Raw genomic sequence first — 13,665 nt, 5'->3', positions numbered from 1 at the left:
TTGTTACATGTATAACCAGTGCATGATGAAGAGAACAGCCATCAATAACAAAAATTTCCTTCTCGCTCTTCTCCACACACACACACTACTCCCTGGCCCATCGGAGAACAGTTTGAAAACTGGTTCGCTCTAACTTCCTCTTATCTTTCCTTAGTTTCTTTATTCCCAATACAAAGTCCAGTTGAACAGGTATTAGTTTGTTTCAAGACCTTTATCAGGTCTCCATGCACTTTACAGATCGACTCAGGAGAATAGAATCTGCTATAACGGTCACAAGTATATTATACCATCCAATTGTCAAGATAAAGAATGCAGAATATTGGACCACTTCAGGAAGCACTTTCTTGTCAACCATTACCTAGCATACTTACAAAGATCAGTAGCAGCAAGAAAGCAAATAGCTACAGTGTGCCATAGAAGTTATTAGGATTAACCTCCACGCAGTTACATTCTAAATTCTTACAAAAAGACATCCCATGAGTAAGATCAAGGACTACAAAAATCTACAGTTGATATAGCCTATCTTGGAAGAACCCAAAATAAGGCTTGACGGATCAAGGGCCTAGGATCATCCGCTGAATGTGTTCTCACCGGGCATTTGGCCAGACTGTAAACGTGACTTTCGTTTTAGCATTTCCATAATTAGGACTTCTGGTTTACCCAAACAAGCAAAATTTGATGTGGTTTCATGTTAGTAAGTTACGAAAAGCGTTTTGTAAGGTATGTATTGTTACTAGCCTTCAAAGTTGACAACTGCAAACTGATCCTCCGGTTGTCGCTGCCATAGATAGTTGGATGCTTCGATCCATCGTGGGTGAACCAATAACTTCTTCTGTTTCACTGCCCACCGTGACTTGGAGGTTCCCATGTCCATCGAGACCACATGCGTTATGGATGGGTGGATATCTGTGTAACAAGTGGCACCTAACTGTTCCGCCATCTTCCAAAGCGGGTGATGCTCGCCAGGGAATTTGGTCGGGAATACATGGCTAAAAACTAATTTACAACCCTTGAGGATTTCATATCGAATTGTTTTCAGCACCTACAAATATGATCCAACATTTGGGCATGTTAGTATTATTAATAATTAGTTTAGCAAACTAGAAGTAAGCTATGCATTGCTCTAATTTACAAGCTTTGCCAACCCCACATGGTGGCTCGCCAAATCAACAGCCCCAATCACCGTATAAGTGCACTGCATGTACCTGAGATTCAAAGCATCATGTGACACAAAATTTTACTATTTTTGTTTTTTTAGTAGTGAGAAAAAAGTGGAACGTAAGAGAAAGCATCTACATATTAGGTAGGAGCAGTGGAAAAGGAGCAATGCAAGTACCTCTCTCAGATCTCTGCCCGCAATATCAGTACCAAGGTCCTGTAACAAGCCACCCAAAAAGTGAAATCGAAGTAGCAGGTAGTTAAACCAAGCTGAACAAGAAAACCACTAGTCCTGAAACTAACCGGATCAAAGAAAATTTGTTGCATGTGCTTGAGAACTTTAAGAACACTTGCAAGAGCGCCGCTAGTCTCACTTTCGTCCCTCTTCGATACTGATAGGGATTTTCCACCGAACCCAAATTGATGACAACTTGAAGCAAAGAAATGATATCTTTCCATCAGAATGAGGTTTTCTTTATGATTCTCCCAGACCTAAACAATGAAACCATGGAGTTGGTAAGAGAACAAAGTCGTGAAGAATTTGGAGACAAGTGTATGGTAAAAGTAGTAGCGAAGTAATACTTTCTTTTTTATCGCATTTATGAAATAATAATGGCCAAAAAGTCATCATTCAAAAAAAAAAAAAAGCAATCCCCAAAAAGTTAACATAGATTAGAAATTTGCATCAACACCCACAGCTTTCCTGAAATTTTTGTCTGCCATCTTTTTATTTAAATTATCAGTCCTCAAAACTCTCAAAATAACAATTTCCCATCTCTTACATCAGATAGAGAGAAGCTTCTTATTTCAATAATTCAATTCTCTTATATATGTTTCCTAGAAGCTAAAAGTTTGTCCATCATCTTTGCCTCCATGACTGAAGATTTACCTTCCAAGATGAATATATCACTGCACAAACTCAAAATGCATGCAGAAAATTCTGCAGTAACGTAACTCTATAGCATTATGCCAGTCATGCCTCCAACTAATACCAGCAAAATTCTACAAAACTCAAGAAAGACGACCTACTCCCATTGATCAATTCACCAAAGAATGGTCCATCAAGCTCGAGTAAAGAGTACTAGCTCACATAAATCCCGCCTGATATAGAGGAAGGACAATTGGAGAAGTAGGCTGAATCTGACTTTATATGCTTTTTCTAATGCAAAACGCCATAGTTGGTCCCCCAGCCCGGCAGGTATTGGTGGCCTTCTAATATCGGCGGATGGGAACCTGATTTGGACTTCCTCTAGTCCTTCAGGGATCAAAGATTCTTACAAGGTACAGGTGTAGGCAATCCTCTATAGTGTAAAGCTCATGGACCAAACACAGCTAAAAAAGGTGATCATTGAGGGAGATTCTCTCAATATAGACAGATGACTAATGGAGGGCATCAGCTATCCGTGGAGATTTGCGGATGCTATTGAGGAGACCCGACACTTGTGGGAGGGACATAGCATGACAATCACCCATGTTTGGCGGTCTGCTAACTCAGAGGCAGATGCTCCAACCCGTGACGAGGTGAAGCTGGGAGTCGATTCAGCTACTAGATCTGGCCAACTGAGTAAAAGCTCACCATAGTTGGTCCTTTTCATTTGACTATGTGTTGTATTTTTCTTTTCTTGTATCTCTCTTGTTTCTCTTGTAGCTGACCACCTCAGTCACAGGGTTCGCCCTGTTCATTAATAAAATTTCATCGTTCAAAAAACAAAAGCAAAACACCTCTCTCTCATGTAAAGTTTCACACATGGAATTGCACAAGCTACGTCAAAGTAACATTTTTAAAGCTACAGCTTGTAGCTTTCTTCAAAGCAAGCGCAAGGGAAGTAATGCACCTTGAGGCATCTTCCCTAAAAAGCAAATGGTTGAACACTTCGAACTGCAAAGTGCAACTTTGGACAGGGAAAATGCCCCACCTCACCAACCGCCTTGAGTTATGGATGAGTATATACTTCACGATGATATTTCGCCATGTCATTTCAATGCCATCGCAGAACCTATATTATATTTGAAGATATGCACATCCTTGCGTGCGATGCATGGCATTTACACGCACAAATGCAAAAGGATATAAAGTGAATTTAATCTTAAGGATTTAGAAGTTGAGGTGCGAGATAAAAAGGATAGTCGAATAAAATATTCTAGTTCAAGCAATTAACTCTTTGCATTTTTTTCCTGAATGAATAATTCTTACTTTTAGCATGATATCTCCATGTCTAAACAAGCTTATCTTCATATAGATAAAAAAACATGCTTAAATATTCACGTTTCACGCATTGCATCTCAACATTTTCAAGAAAAAATTAAGGACAGACACAAAATAAAGTAGGTCAAAACTTTACCAAACAAACAGGACATCAAGTGGATACAACATAACTAGAATTTTGGACTCTCTTTATTGACAACTATAATGCAACCCCACCCAATCAAGAATCATAACCGAAGTCAACTCATGGTGCTAAATATCAGCCAAAACAAACATGAAATGACCAAAATCTTCCCATTTTATTCCCACCGAAACGAAATCCTTCATTCGACATGTATAGATTTCAGCTAATGTTTTGCTCATGTAGACCAAAACTGTACCACTATAATATGAATATTACATAATTTCAATGAACATGTCGAAATTTCGACCAAAGTGCATAGAGAACTAACATTTTAGCTGGGCAACTTATTTTATTGGTTTTTTGCTTATTTTTGTCTTTCTTCAATCATGGTGCAAATGCATCAACTAATTGTTGATTTAATGCAGTTGCACATGGACTAGTGCATGAATTTTTTTATGAATATTTATAATTGAAAAACAATATATTTTTGAATAAAAACTAATCATATATGCATGTTAACTTCCAATTTTATTATATTTGAGTTTTTCTTGCCAGATGTACCGATTGACGAAGTCAGATTGTTTATTTAAAAATTATTCATTTTATTTATTTCCATTAGAAAATCATTTAATATAAGAAAAACTATATTTCTGAAAAAACTTAGCATATCTATGCATGTTAGCTTCGATTTTTTTTATGTGAATTATTCTTGTCCAATCTACTGATTAATAGAGTTAGAACTATTGTTTCATTTCAAAAATTAATTATTTTATTTCTTGTTAGAAAATCCTTTAAATTTCCATTATTATATGGTACCCCTTAATTACATTGTACTTTCTTGATAAAAATAATGAATGGAGTGGCTTTGTTGTTGCACTATGAATTTATTTGAAGCATATGCATATCTGGTTAGCATTTTCAGTTTAGAATGGACCTTAATGATCCATACATGCGCGAGAGCGACAACACATGTTATTAAGTGTTTGATCTTGTTAAACAATTATGAATGGTTGTCTTGCCCGTGTATTTGTGCTTACTCTAGCATTTCATGAAGTTTTATCTTAAATTTTTATCATTGGTATGCATTTCCCTAAACTTATGTGATTTTACAAGATTTTCACCGAAATCTATGAATAAAATTGACATATTTCTGGTTCAATGACGACCGGCATGCATACCCAAAACCGGCATTTAAAACACTGATTCTACCCAATCACATTACTAGTAAAGAAAATACAAACTAAAACGATAACCAGCAAATAGTCTGTCAGCAGAATTTAAGCAGGTTAATTGAAAATGTTACCATCTCTGTGTCATCAAGAATCACTACGGCACTTTGATCCCCTAGCACCACATCAAGGCCTTTCCGATGTCTTTGGGTGCAATCAGCTTGTGAAATTACTCTAGAACTGAAATATGCTCCTTCTGGATCAAGGATCTTGGCTAATTCAAGTGCATAAGAGCGATCTGCCATCGTGTATACATACATCTCAAACATATTACTCGCTTCTTTCAGAAAGGTGCGAACAAAGGGCCTTAGTTTTGTAAACATGTGCATATTGTCCAATTTGAATAGGTCAGAATCATCTGCCCAAAGTTGCAAATGTTAAATGGATAAGAAAGTACATAAAATCCGCAAAGAACTTCACTGCATATGAATTAATACATAAAGCAAAACTATATTGGAACAACATCTAGATTTAACATTATTTGAAACATGAGAGCTCTCCGCTTTATATTTCATGCATAAGAAATAAGGAAATGTTAAGGTTCTTTAGGCTAGATAACATGTAGCAGCAAAAGATATCACGACTGAATTCTGCAGTGAAAGAAATTGAGATACTTTTGGAGATCTTAAACGTGTTGCAGTGCATTGATGCAGATTATTTGGAAGAGAGAGAGAGAGAGAGAGAGAGAGAGAGAGAGAGAGAGAGAGAGAGAGAGAGAGAGAGAGAAGTTTATTACATTTTCATAAACCACTAAATTTTATGTCATTTCAGAAAGACCAGATGTGTTTCAATCACTTTAAAAAAATCAAAAGTGTTATTTGTGCTTTCATGAGAAAAAAATATCCTAGCAACAGAAGTAAACAATACCATGGGAAAAGTATGATAATTGAATGTCAATCGTACCTTGCAAATCTGCTTGTCTTATTAAATATTCTTCCTCAACTGTGACCTCTGTGAGCCGGGTTGAGTTTAGCAGAGTGTGGTCCAAGTCTAGAACCAAATAAAGCTTCCTATCACGTAACAAGTTCTTCAAATCTGCTCGACACAACCGATCAATTTCCTCTGCACCAAGCTTTAAATCCTACAAACATCGGTCACTTTCCTCAAATTATCAAAGTCAAATTACATCCGCAAAATACATTAGTTAGTCAAAAGGGATATCCCACCCAATGAAAAAAAAAATGATGACTATTGACTACAGATACTTGGGAGAAATTAATTTTAGCATTATTATTTTTTTATCTTATTTTTCAGGGTGGGATGGAGGGTGGAGGGAGCATAGGTAAGCACACTCAATCAGATTGAAACATGTTCGATGATAAACTGATGGGGCCCAATCCCGTGGCCTCCCTCAGTAGACGGCTTTCGCAAAGTGCCCCTCCCCACTCAAGGCTTAGGCATTGTGGCATTCTCTTGGAAAAAAAAATGAAGCGGGATCAAGTTCTGCATAGCATTACAAATTATACCTTATGTATGGTATCCAAATGCAACACCAGAATCATCATCTTTGTGTTGGTCACATCCTATGCACAATTCTCTAATAAAACTGGATGTGGGGGACATATTTTCTTATTTACAGATGCCTGCGAAGTACCTGCACATTAAAATTCACTAAATAATGCTTGCCAGTATTTCAATACCCAGATGCCCAGTATGGCAGTATCCATAAATTGTGCCTATCTTATTTATATTCAATCATAATAAATACTTTGAAAGAGGTTCAGAATTTAAGAATGGATATCTCAATGAGTTAGACAAGGGCACCTAATTTTTCCTGCATGTCTCCAACTGTACTTGATGTCTGAAGCTCATCTATATCTTCCAATTTATCCACTTTACGCCTTTTAATCCTGCAATTCCATTCAAAATTTGAAGGTTCCAAATTTACATAATCAACAAAAAGACACAATGGTATATACAATAAATACATAGTGATGGTAGTAATATTTTTCATGTAATTTAACAAGGAGATGCAGGCCTGGGGAAGAGAAAGAGAAGAAAGAAGAGAAGAGAAGACAAATAGGAGAAGACTAGAAGAAGAAGAAGGAGAAGAAGAGGGAAGAGGGAAGAAATGAAATAGGGGAGAAAATATGTAATCATCAATCTTATTCCAAAAGCTGAATTGTCCCATTATATGAGGCCCTCATATATAGGCGATCGAAATAACATGGAAAAAAAATCAATAAAATAACATGAAAATAAAATCCCTAAATCTAAATAACATGGAAATAAAATCCCTAAATCTAAACAACATAGAAAAAAATCCCTAAAAGTCAATTACACTACTTATTGGGCAAATATCCACTTATTGGACCCCACGGGTTTGCGACGCCGACGCGCCTACAATCCTCATAACAAGGTCAATTTGGCATTTCAATCAGAAGCTAGAATGTCAATTTTGGCACACAACGGATAGACTACAACTAGCACAAATGGAAGAAATACCATTCAAAAAAAGCACAAATGGAAGAAATCACATAAATATAGTGAAGACTACTTAAGAGCAAGCTTCCTAGTTAGGTAATTATTTTTTCATAAGAGTGTTTTACCCTTTTAGATAAAAGCACTGGGCCGCCCTTTTTATAGGCTTACTATTTTTAGTAAATAGGAATCTTGGAAAATGACACCTCAGTGGCCATATAAAAAACCTGATGGAGGGAGCCCTAGAGGAATTTTGACGTTTTGAAGAAAGCTCAAAGAGCTCCCAACCGTAAGGTATTGTCACCCTTCTCGTTTCTCTATCCTTCTTACTATCTTTTTCCCCTTCACACCTCCCCTCCTCTATTACGACTTCTTCCCTTTTCTCCCTTCTTACATCCTATATTGATAACCTCTCTTCCTATGATTTGGCCTACACTTTGAATTTATTGTTGACACACGTGTCGTGTCGTGTCCGACACGACACCCGTGTCCACACGTGTCGACACTCTTTTCGACACTTTTAAATGTCCGCTAGAAGTGCCGGTAACTTTATATGTATGTACGTGTATGGATGTGCCACTATTTCTAGATTTTTAGGGGTTAGCCCTCTTGGACACCCCATATTAGTGTTGAAACTTAGCACACAAATCTATATACATAAATCAAGATTATATATACTTTCTATTTTAGCTGTGTCCCCGTTTCTAAATTTTGGGGATTTGCCGTGTCCGACACTTCGTGTCCGTGTCGACATGCGACATTCATGTCCGTGTCCACAAATCATAGCTTTCTTCCCTCTTACATTCTACATTCATACCCCCCTTACGGTTTGGATTTATAAGCTGTTCTACTTGCCTACCCACAATATTTTCTCTTCGTTAATTTCCTTCCTTTTTTTATCTCGTATATTTTCCTGATCTTTTCTTGATCTTGATCGTGATCCAGATCCTTTATGCATCTTGATCTTCATTTCTTTTCTTGACCTTGATCTTTCTTTCTCTCCCTAATCATGATCGTTTCTTGATCTTGATCTCGATGATCTTTATCTTTCTTGATCTTGAGTATTCTTTCGTGCATCTCACCGTATCTAGGCTAAGATCAGTCCTTCTATCCCTCAGTCTATCTTTCTTTCTCCTTTATTGGACTCATCATGCAACGGGAGATCAAGGCACGAAGCCCGACACATCACTCCCATGTATGGATCGTTTTCTATTCATTTTAGCAGTTTTCTCCTATATTCACTACCCCCTAAACCTTTTTCATCAGATTTACAACTTTATTTTCCCTGATTACCCTATCCATATCATCCTACCCTGAGTACATCATCCACCATCATTCCCTTACCTCCATTAGATGTTGATTGGGCCATAGTTAAGTTTATATCATAGATCTGATTTTGTGATACCTTATTTGAGACTTGTTTATTTTTCTGCTAGCTGGCTGTCTTCTTTATGAACTTTATGTCTGAAACATACATTGGGCTAAATTACCTTCTATTTGATGAATTTCTATGAATATCATAACTGAATATGATTATTATGCTTTGTTTAAACTGTTTTGGGGAATATGATTATTATGCTTTGTTTAAACTGTTTTGGGAATGTAAGTTGTTGTTATTGATCTATACCCCATCTTATGCTCCTAAATTCCTAGAAAGTAAACGAACCCTAGGTTTGCACCACCCCGCGATCGAGATGATCGGTACAACAAGAAAAAGCACACAAACTACAAGACAAAGTATGGCAAACTAGAAAAATCAAGGGGAGAGTGCGCCAAAAATTTCTAATCCCGTCCTATCAACTCCAGGTAGGGCGAGCAGATCGGCTTCGCAATTAGTCGATCTCCAAACATGCTGGAAACAAACCAGATACCCCTCCACTTGATCTAGAATGGCTTCAATCAAGTCCGCAAACCTCCACAGGTGCGATCGGAGCCTCCCTCCACAATTAGCCTACCCATATCTATACCGTGTCCGTGGTCCTAATTATCTACAACACCGCCCTTACTTCTGCCTCGTTGGAGTCCTTTTCCCTTATGGGGCCCAAAAAGGCACACCAGGTGGATCCAGTCTCATCTCTGACAATTCCCCTTACTCCTACCGGTTCTGGGTTACCAATGCTTGATCCCTCAAAATTTAACTTCATCCAACCTAGATCTAGAGGGAATCCATTTGGGGTAGAACATCTCAACCTTTTCCTTGAGCAAATCTCCTTCCAGACCCGTCTAGCTCCCACGTTTTGCCCCCCTTGCTTCTCACATTTGCTTACCAGTGTGACAATCATGATAAGGACTATTTGGAAATCCAAGTCCGAATCCAAAAAAAGGTCCAATACTCCCGCTGATGCAACCAAGGATGGGAGACGGGAGAGACTGGTTCGTGAGGGGTCTCTAATCATTCACGGGCCCCACAATATCTCACCAATGACAAGGTGGATGTGAGCACATGGGGACTCCCAACCACTGTCTGAACATAATCTGTGAAATAGGAATGTCTCACTGAACAGAAGAGTTTTATATGTACTGAAATTTGAAATGCACTTGCAGTTCTTTTGTGAAGCACATGAAACAAAAGTATGACCAAATGGAATCAAATATCCCCTCCTAAAGAATTCATTTATATTTTGCTACATAATACTATTTAATTGTTGATACTTATTGTAGTAATATGAACCAGGAGGTACCGATCAAGAATGAATGGTGATGATGACAGACCCATCTCAATCCAATTGAACTAAAAAGTAAACTAAAAAATGAGCCCCACTTCTGATGACTTTGCCCTCGTATTGGACGGTGATAAGATTCACCCAGAGTCCAAATGGAGTTTCCTCAATAGGAGTGAACTCACACAGTATCATTTCCCTTCATACTATAAAGAATGTGAAATTTACAGTTTAGTCATTTTTTAAAGTCCTTATTCAAGCCTCGGGATCTATTAACTATTGGGCCTTAACTTGGAAGGCCCCAGTTCCTCCTCGTGTTGCAGCATTTGCTGGACCACCATTGAGAGCAACATCAATGCATACGATGTCAGTCAAAGCACATGAGTCCCACTTCTGATCACTTTGATCTAATATTGGATGGTGATAAGATTCACTCATAGTTCATATGGAACAGTGTTTCAAAACGCTGCTGAAGAAAATCCTAGTCGACGCGGTCGAGTACTCGGTTGATGTGGCTAAGTACTCGGTTGACGCGGCCATAATTCAGGAGAGTCAAAAAAAATTTATTGACTCTGTAGGGCAAACGCAGAATGCGGCAGCAAAACTCAGAACATGGCCAAGGTAAAAGGGAGTCGACTCTAGGGAGTCCACAATGACACGGGGGAGTTTTAAAACTATGATATGGAGTTTCCTCAATAGATGTGAACTCACACATGATCATTCCCCTTTATAATATAAATAACGGAAATTTGTAGCTAAGTCATTTTTCAAAGTCCTTATTCAAGCCTTGGGCTCTACGAACTGCTGGGCCTTAACTTGGAAGGCCCCGGTTCCTCCTCGTGTAATGACGTTTGCTGGACCACCACTGGTAGAAACATCAATGCGTGTGATGTCCTCCAAAAGATAAAAAAATCAGGGTGGCCAGCAGAAGTGTTCTCTGTTGTAAACACACTGAAACAGACGATTATATGTTATTCATTGCAGATTTTCTAGGACTGTTTGGGCTGTGTTGCTCAAATGCTATGGGCTGCAATGGGTATTTCAAGAAAAAAATGGGGAATCTTATATCTTGTTGGAGTCTGAATAATCTAGTACAATGAGGGGAAAAAATCTTTGGAGGATGATGCCTTATGCAGTGATGTGGGTCTTATGGAAGGAACATAGTTGTAGAATTTTCGAGCGGAAATCAAAATGGGTGGGGACCATAATTACGAACACAAGATTGGAGTTAATCTTATGGGCCAAGGCTTTAGATCCCAAGTGGACTTTCACAACAGCACTGTATATCAGAAAATGGAAAAATGATGTTTGGGACAAAGCGGTTCTGATCATGGTTTTAAATTTCAACTGAACCGAAACCAAACACACCTGAAATGGTACTTTATTTCGACCTTTTCCGAAATTTCGTCCGAAATTTTAGGAAATTCGACCAAAAATCTCGTTTTTTTTTTCATTATTTTCAGGAAATTTCGACCCAAATTTCAGTAATTTCGGCCGAAATTTTGTAATAAATAAAATATTATTTTTACTATGTCGTCCGATTTCGGCCGAAATTTCAGTTTCGGTGAGGTCCGAAACAGGTACCGAAACCGAAATTTAAAACCATGCTGCTGATCAAGAAGATGGTGAGGGGGACCCCACCACCACCCAACACCGCTAAACTTAACTTAGACAGAAGCTCGAGAGGCAATCCAGGTCAAGCTAGAATAAGTGGAACTGTTAGAAATGATAAGGGGAATATTATTAAAGCTTTCTCCAGTCCCATTGGGCATACCAATTCAAATGAAGCTAAAGTGAAGGCCCTTCTCAAAAAAAAATCTCAGAAAGGCTAGACAGATTCTTATGGACTGAAGAAGACTCGAAAAAACATAGTTTCCTTTGTGACTGGAAAGAGAGATGGTCAATGAAGATTCAACAATCTGATCTTGCAGATCAGAGATATTCATCTGCAATTGAGGTTAGGATTAAACTCGCCCCCCGGTCATCCAACAGTTATGCCAATGATCTTGAGAAAAGGGGACCATCTAGATATAGTTTAATCAATATGAATTGGTACCACATACCTTAGAAAGCTCTCTTGTTGCCTGTTTTTGCTCCTTTTAGCAGATTGGGACTTCTTGTCCCTGTATCTGCTTTTGCTATTTTGCTTCAATAAAGATTTACCTTCCCCCCCCATAAATAAATAAAAAGACTGGAAACTTCTCATTTTACTGGCTAGTTCTCATTTTGTCATAGAAAAGAAGAGCCCCCCTCCCTTTGGAATTATAGTTTCACAAAATATATAAGTAATAACATTCGGTAATCACTGAAAGGTGTCGTGGAAATCCACAGAACATTAAGGGAGCCCATGAATCTAATTTCAAATTTCTTGTGATTTCATAAAGCTGAAAATTGGAGATATATGGAGGAACAAAATTACAGAGTGAGGAAAAGACAGAGTGAGAATTCCAAAAGGCAGAAAGATGGCAGTCCTGCTAAAGAACTTATTGGCTACATACCTCAATTTTTCAAAATCATCATTGTCATCATCGTGATCAGGAGACGCCTCAGAAGAAGTTGATCCCAATTCGGCATTTAAAAACGCAGCAAAATCATCACTACTTGAAGAGTGCACCGGGGAGTCTGCCGCCAAACTCATGACTGGAATGTCAAAAGCTCTTCCCTAATCATGAAAAAGAAAAAGAAAAAATATGTTAGATACAGCTACTGCCAAAGCATAATCAAACTGTGAAATCTATTGAAGATGGCTGCGGAAACTAGAAATAAAGATAAATTCCCCGAAACCATCGTCAAGGGTTTAGATTGCTAGGAAGGTAAAAGGGCTTTATTTGTTCCGGGCAATGGACGCACGAAATGGAGGAGGAGAGTTAATGTCTTTTCCAAGCTTATATTGAGAGCTGGCAAAGAAACTAAATCACTTCAAAATGAGAAAAATGGTACTAGAAGTAAGTCATTACTCTCCCAACTAAAGGAGTTAGAAAACCTAAGAAATCTCTTTCAAGCAATTCATCAAACACCCATACTAGAAGAATACAAACTAATGCATTGGTAAGGCATATGCAGAAGAGAAGTAAAACAAATAAGGCTATGAAATCTTAAATGTGGGAGCTCTTTCAAACATTTCATCAAACACCCAAACTACAACAAATTCTAATGAAAGTGATAATTTTATTTCCTCTCTAACTTAAATCCCAAAATTTTCATTCGAACTAACTTAAAATCTGATGCGTGATTCTGCATTGAGGAACGTTCAGTGGAAAAAAAAAGGAAACCCTAGATGGGTTGTGGGAAAGAGCATACTCACATTGTCACAGCATTCTCGCTTCCATGTTTGAGGAGAGAAACAGGTGGTAGAGATCGATCAAGAGAACAAAAATCACGGGCTTGATCGCGATCTCGTTTTTTGTCCACTAGGGATTTTGAAGTTTTGTAAATAAATAAAGGAGTGATGTTGGCACTACCATGTTTTATTAGTTGCACAAATCAAGCAAAAAGTCCTGCCAAATAGAACCCGTTCAAGGTCCAAACACAAAAGTGTGTTTCTTGTTATCATCGCAAAAGGCATTTCTATGTCAGACCAGCCACCTTGTGAATGATGATAAAATCTGCAGAAAAGTGAGCCTATGTGGCTGGCTCTGACATGCGACAGACCATCTGCGAGGTAATTTCTGCTAAATGTAAGATCAATACAAATAAAGCACACCAGATATATGTGGCTCACCACAATGTGAGGCTACATCCACAGGAGAAGGCTTCAAAAGATTTAACTATGTGAAAACTAAAAGGTTTACAAGAAGCACTCACTAGATTATAGAAGCAGATACAAAATTCCCTCCGGATTACACGAGACACAAACTTGGTACTCTG

The 13,665-nt window shown here is 38.1% G+C and overlaps 1 pseudogene across 1 annotated transcript; it reads right to left on the bottom strand.

Moving 5' to 3' along the window:
- Nucleotides 1–382: 382 nt before the first annotated feature.
- Nucleotides 383–13,461, bottom strand: LOC143879530 (RNA polymerase II C-terminal domain phosphatase-like 4; annotated as a pseudogene). Its single transcript, XR_013251306.1, has 9 exons — nucleotides 13,103–13,461; nucleotides 12,297–12,460; nucleotides 6,482–6,567; nucleotides 6,184–6,311; nucleotides 5,621–5,798; nucleotides 4,792–5,075; nucleotides 1,462–1,650; nucleotides 1,337–1,375; nucleotides 383–1,042 (listed from the first exon to the last, which is right to left on the bottom strand). The product of XR_013251306.1 is annotated as an RNA polymerase II C-terminal domain phosphatase-like 4 (transcript).
- Between the last annotated feature and the right edge of the window lie 204 nt (nucleotides 13,462–13,665).

Source organism: Tasmannia lanceolata, unplaced genomic scaffold (assembly GCF_043159265.1).
Source record: "Tasmannia lanceolata isolate RefF3 unplaced genomic scaffold, GAP_Taslan_0.1 ptg000006l, whole genome shotgun sequence".
In the NCBI taxonomy this organism is placed as follows: Eukaryota; Viridiplantae; Streptophyta; class Magnoliopsida; order Canellales; family Winteraceae; genus Tasmannia; species Tasmannia lanceolata.
The sequence above is the reverse complement of the archived record's forward strand: the minus strand, read 5'-3'. Positions and strand labels throughout refer to the sequence as shown.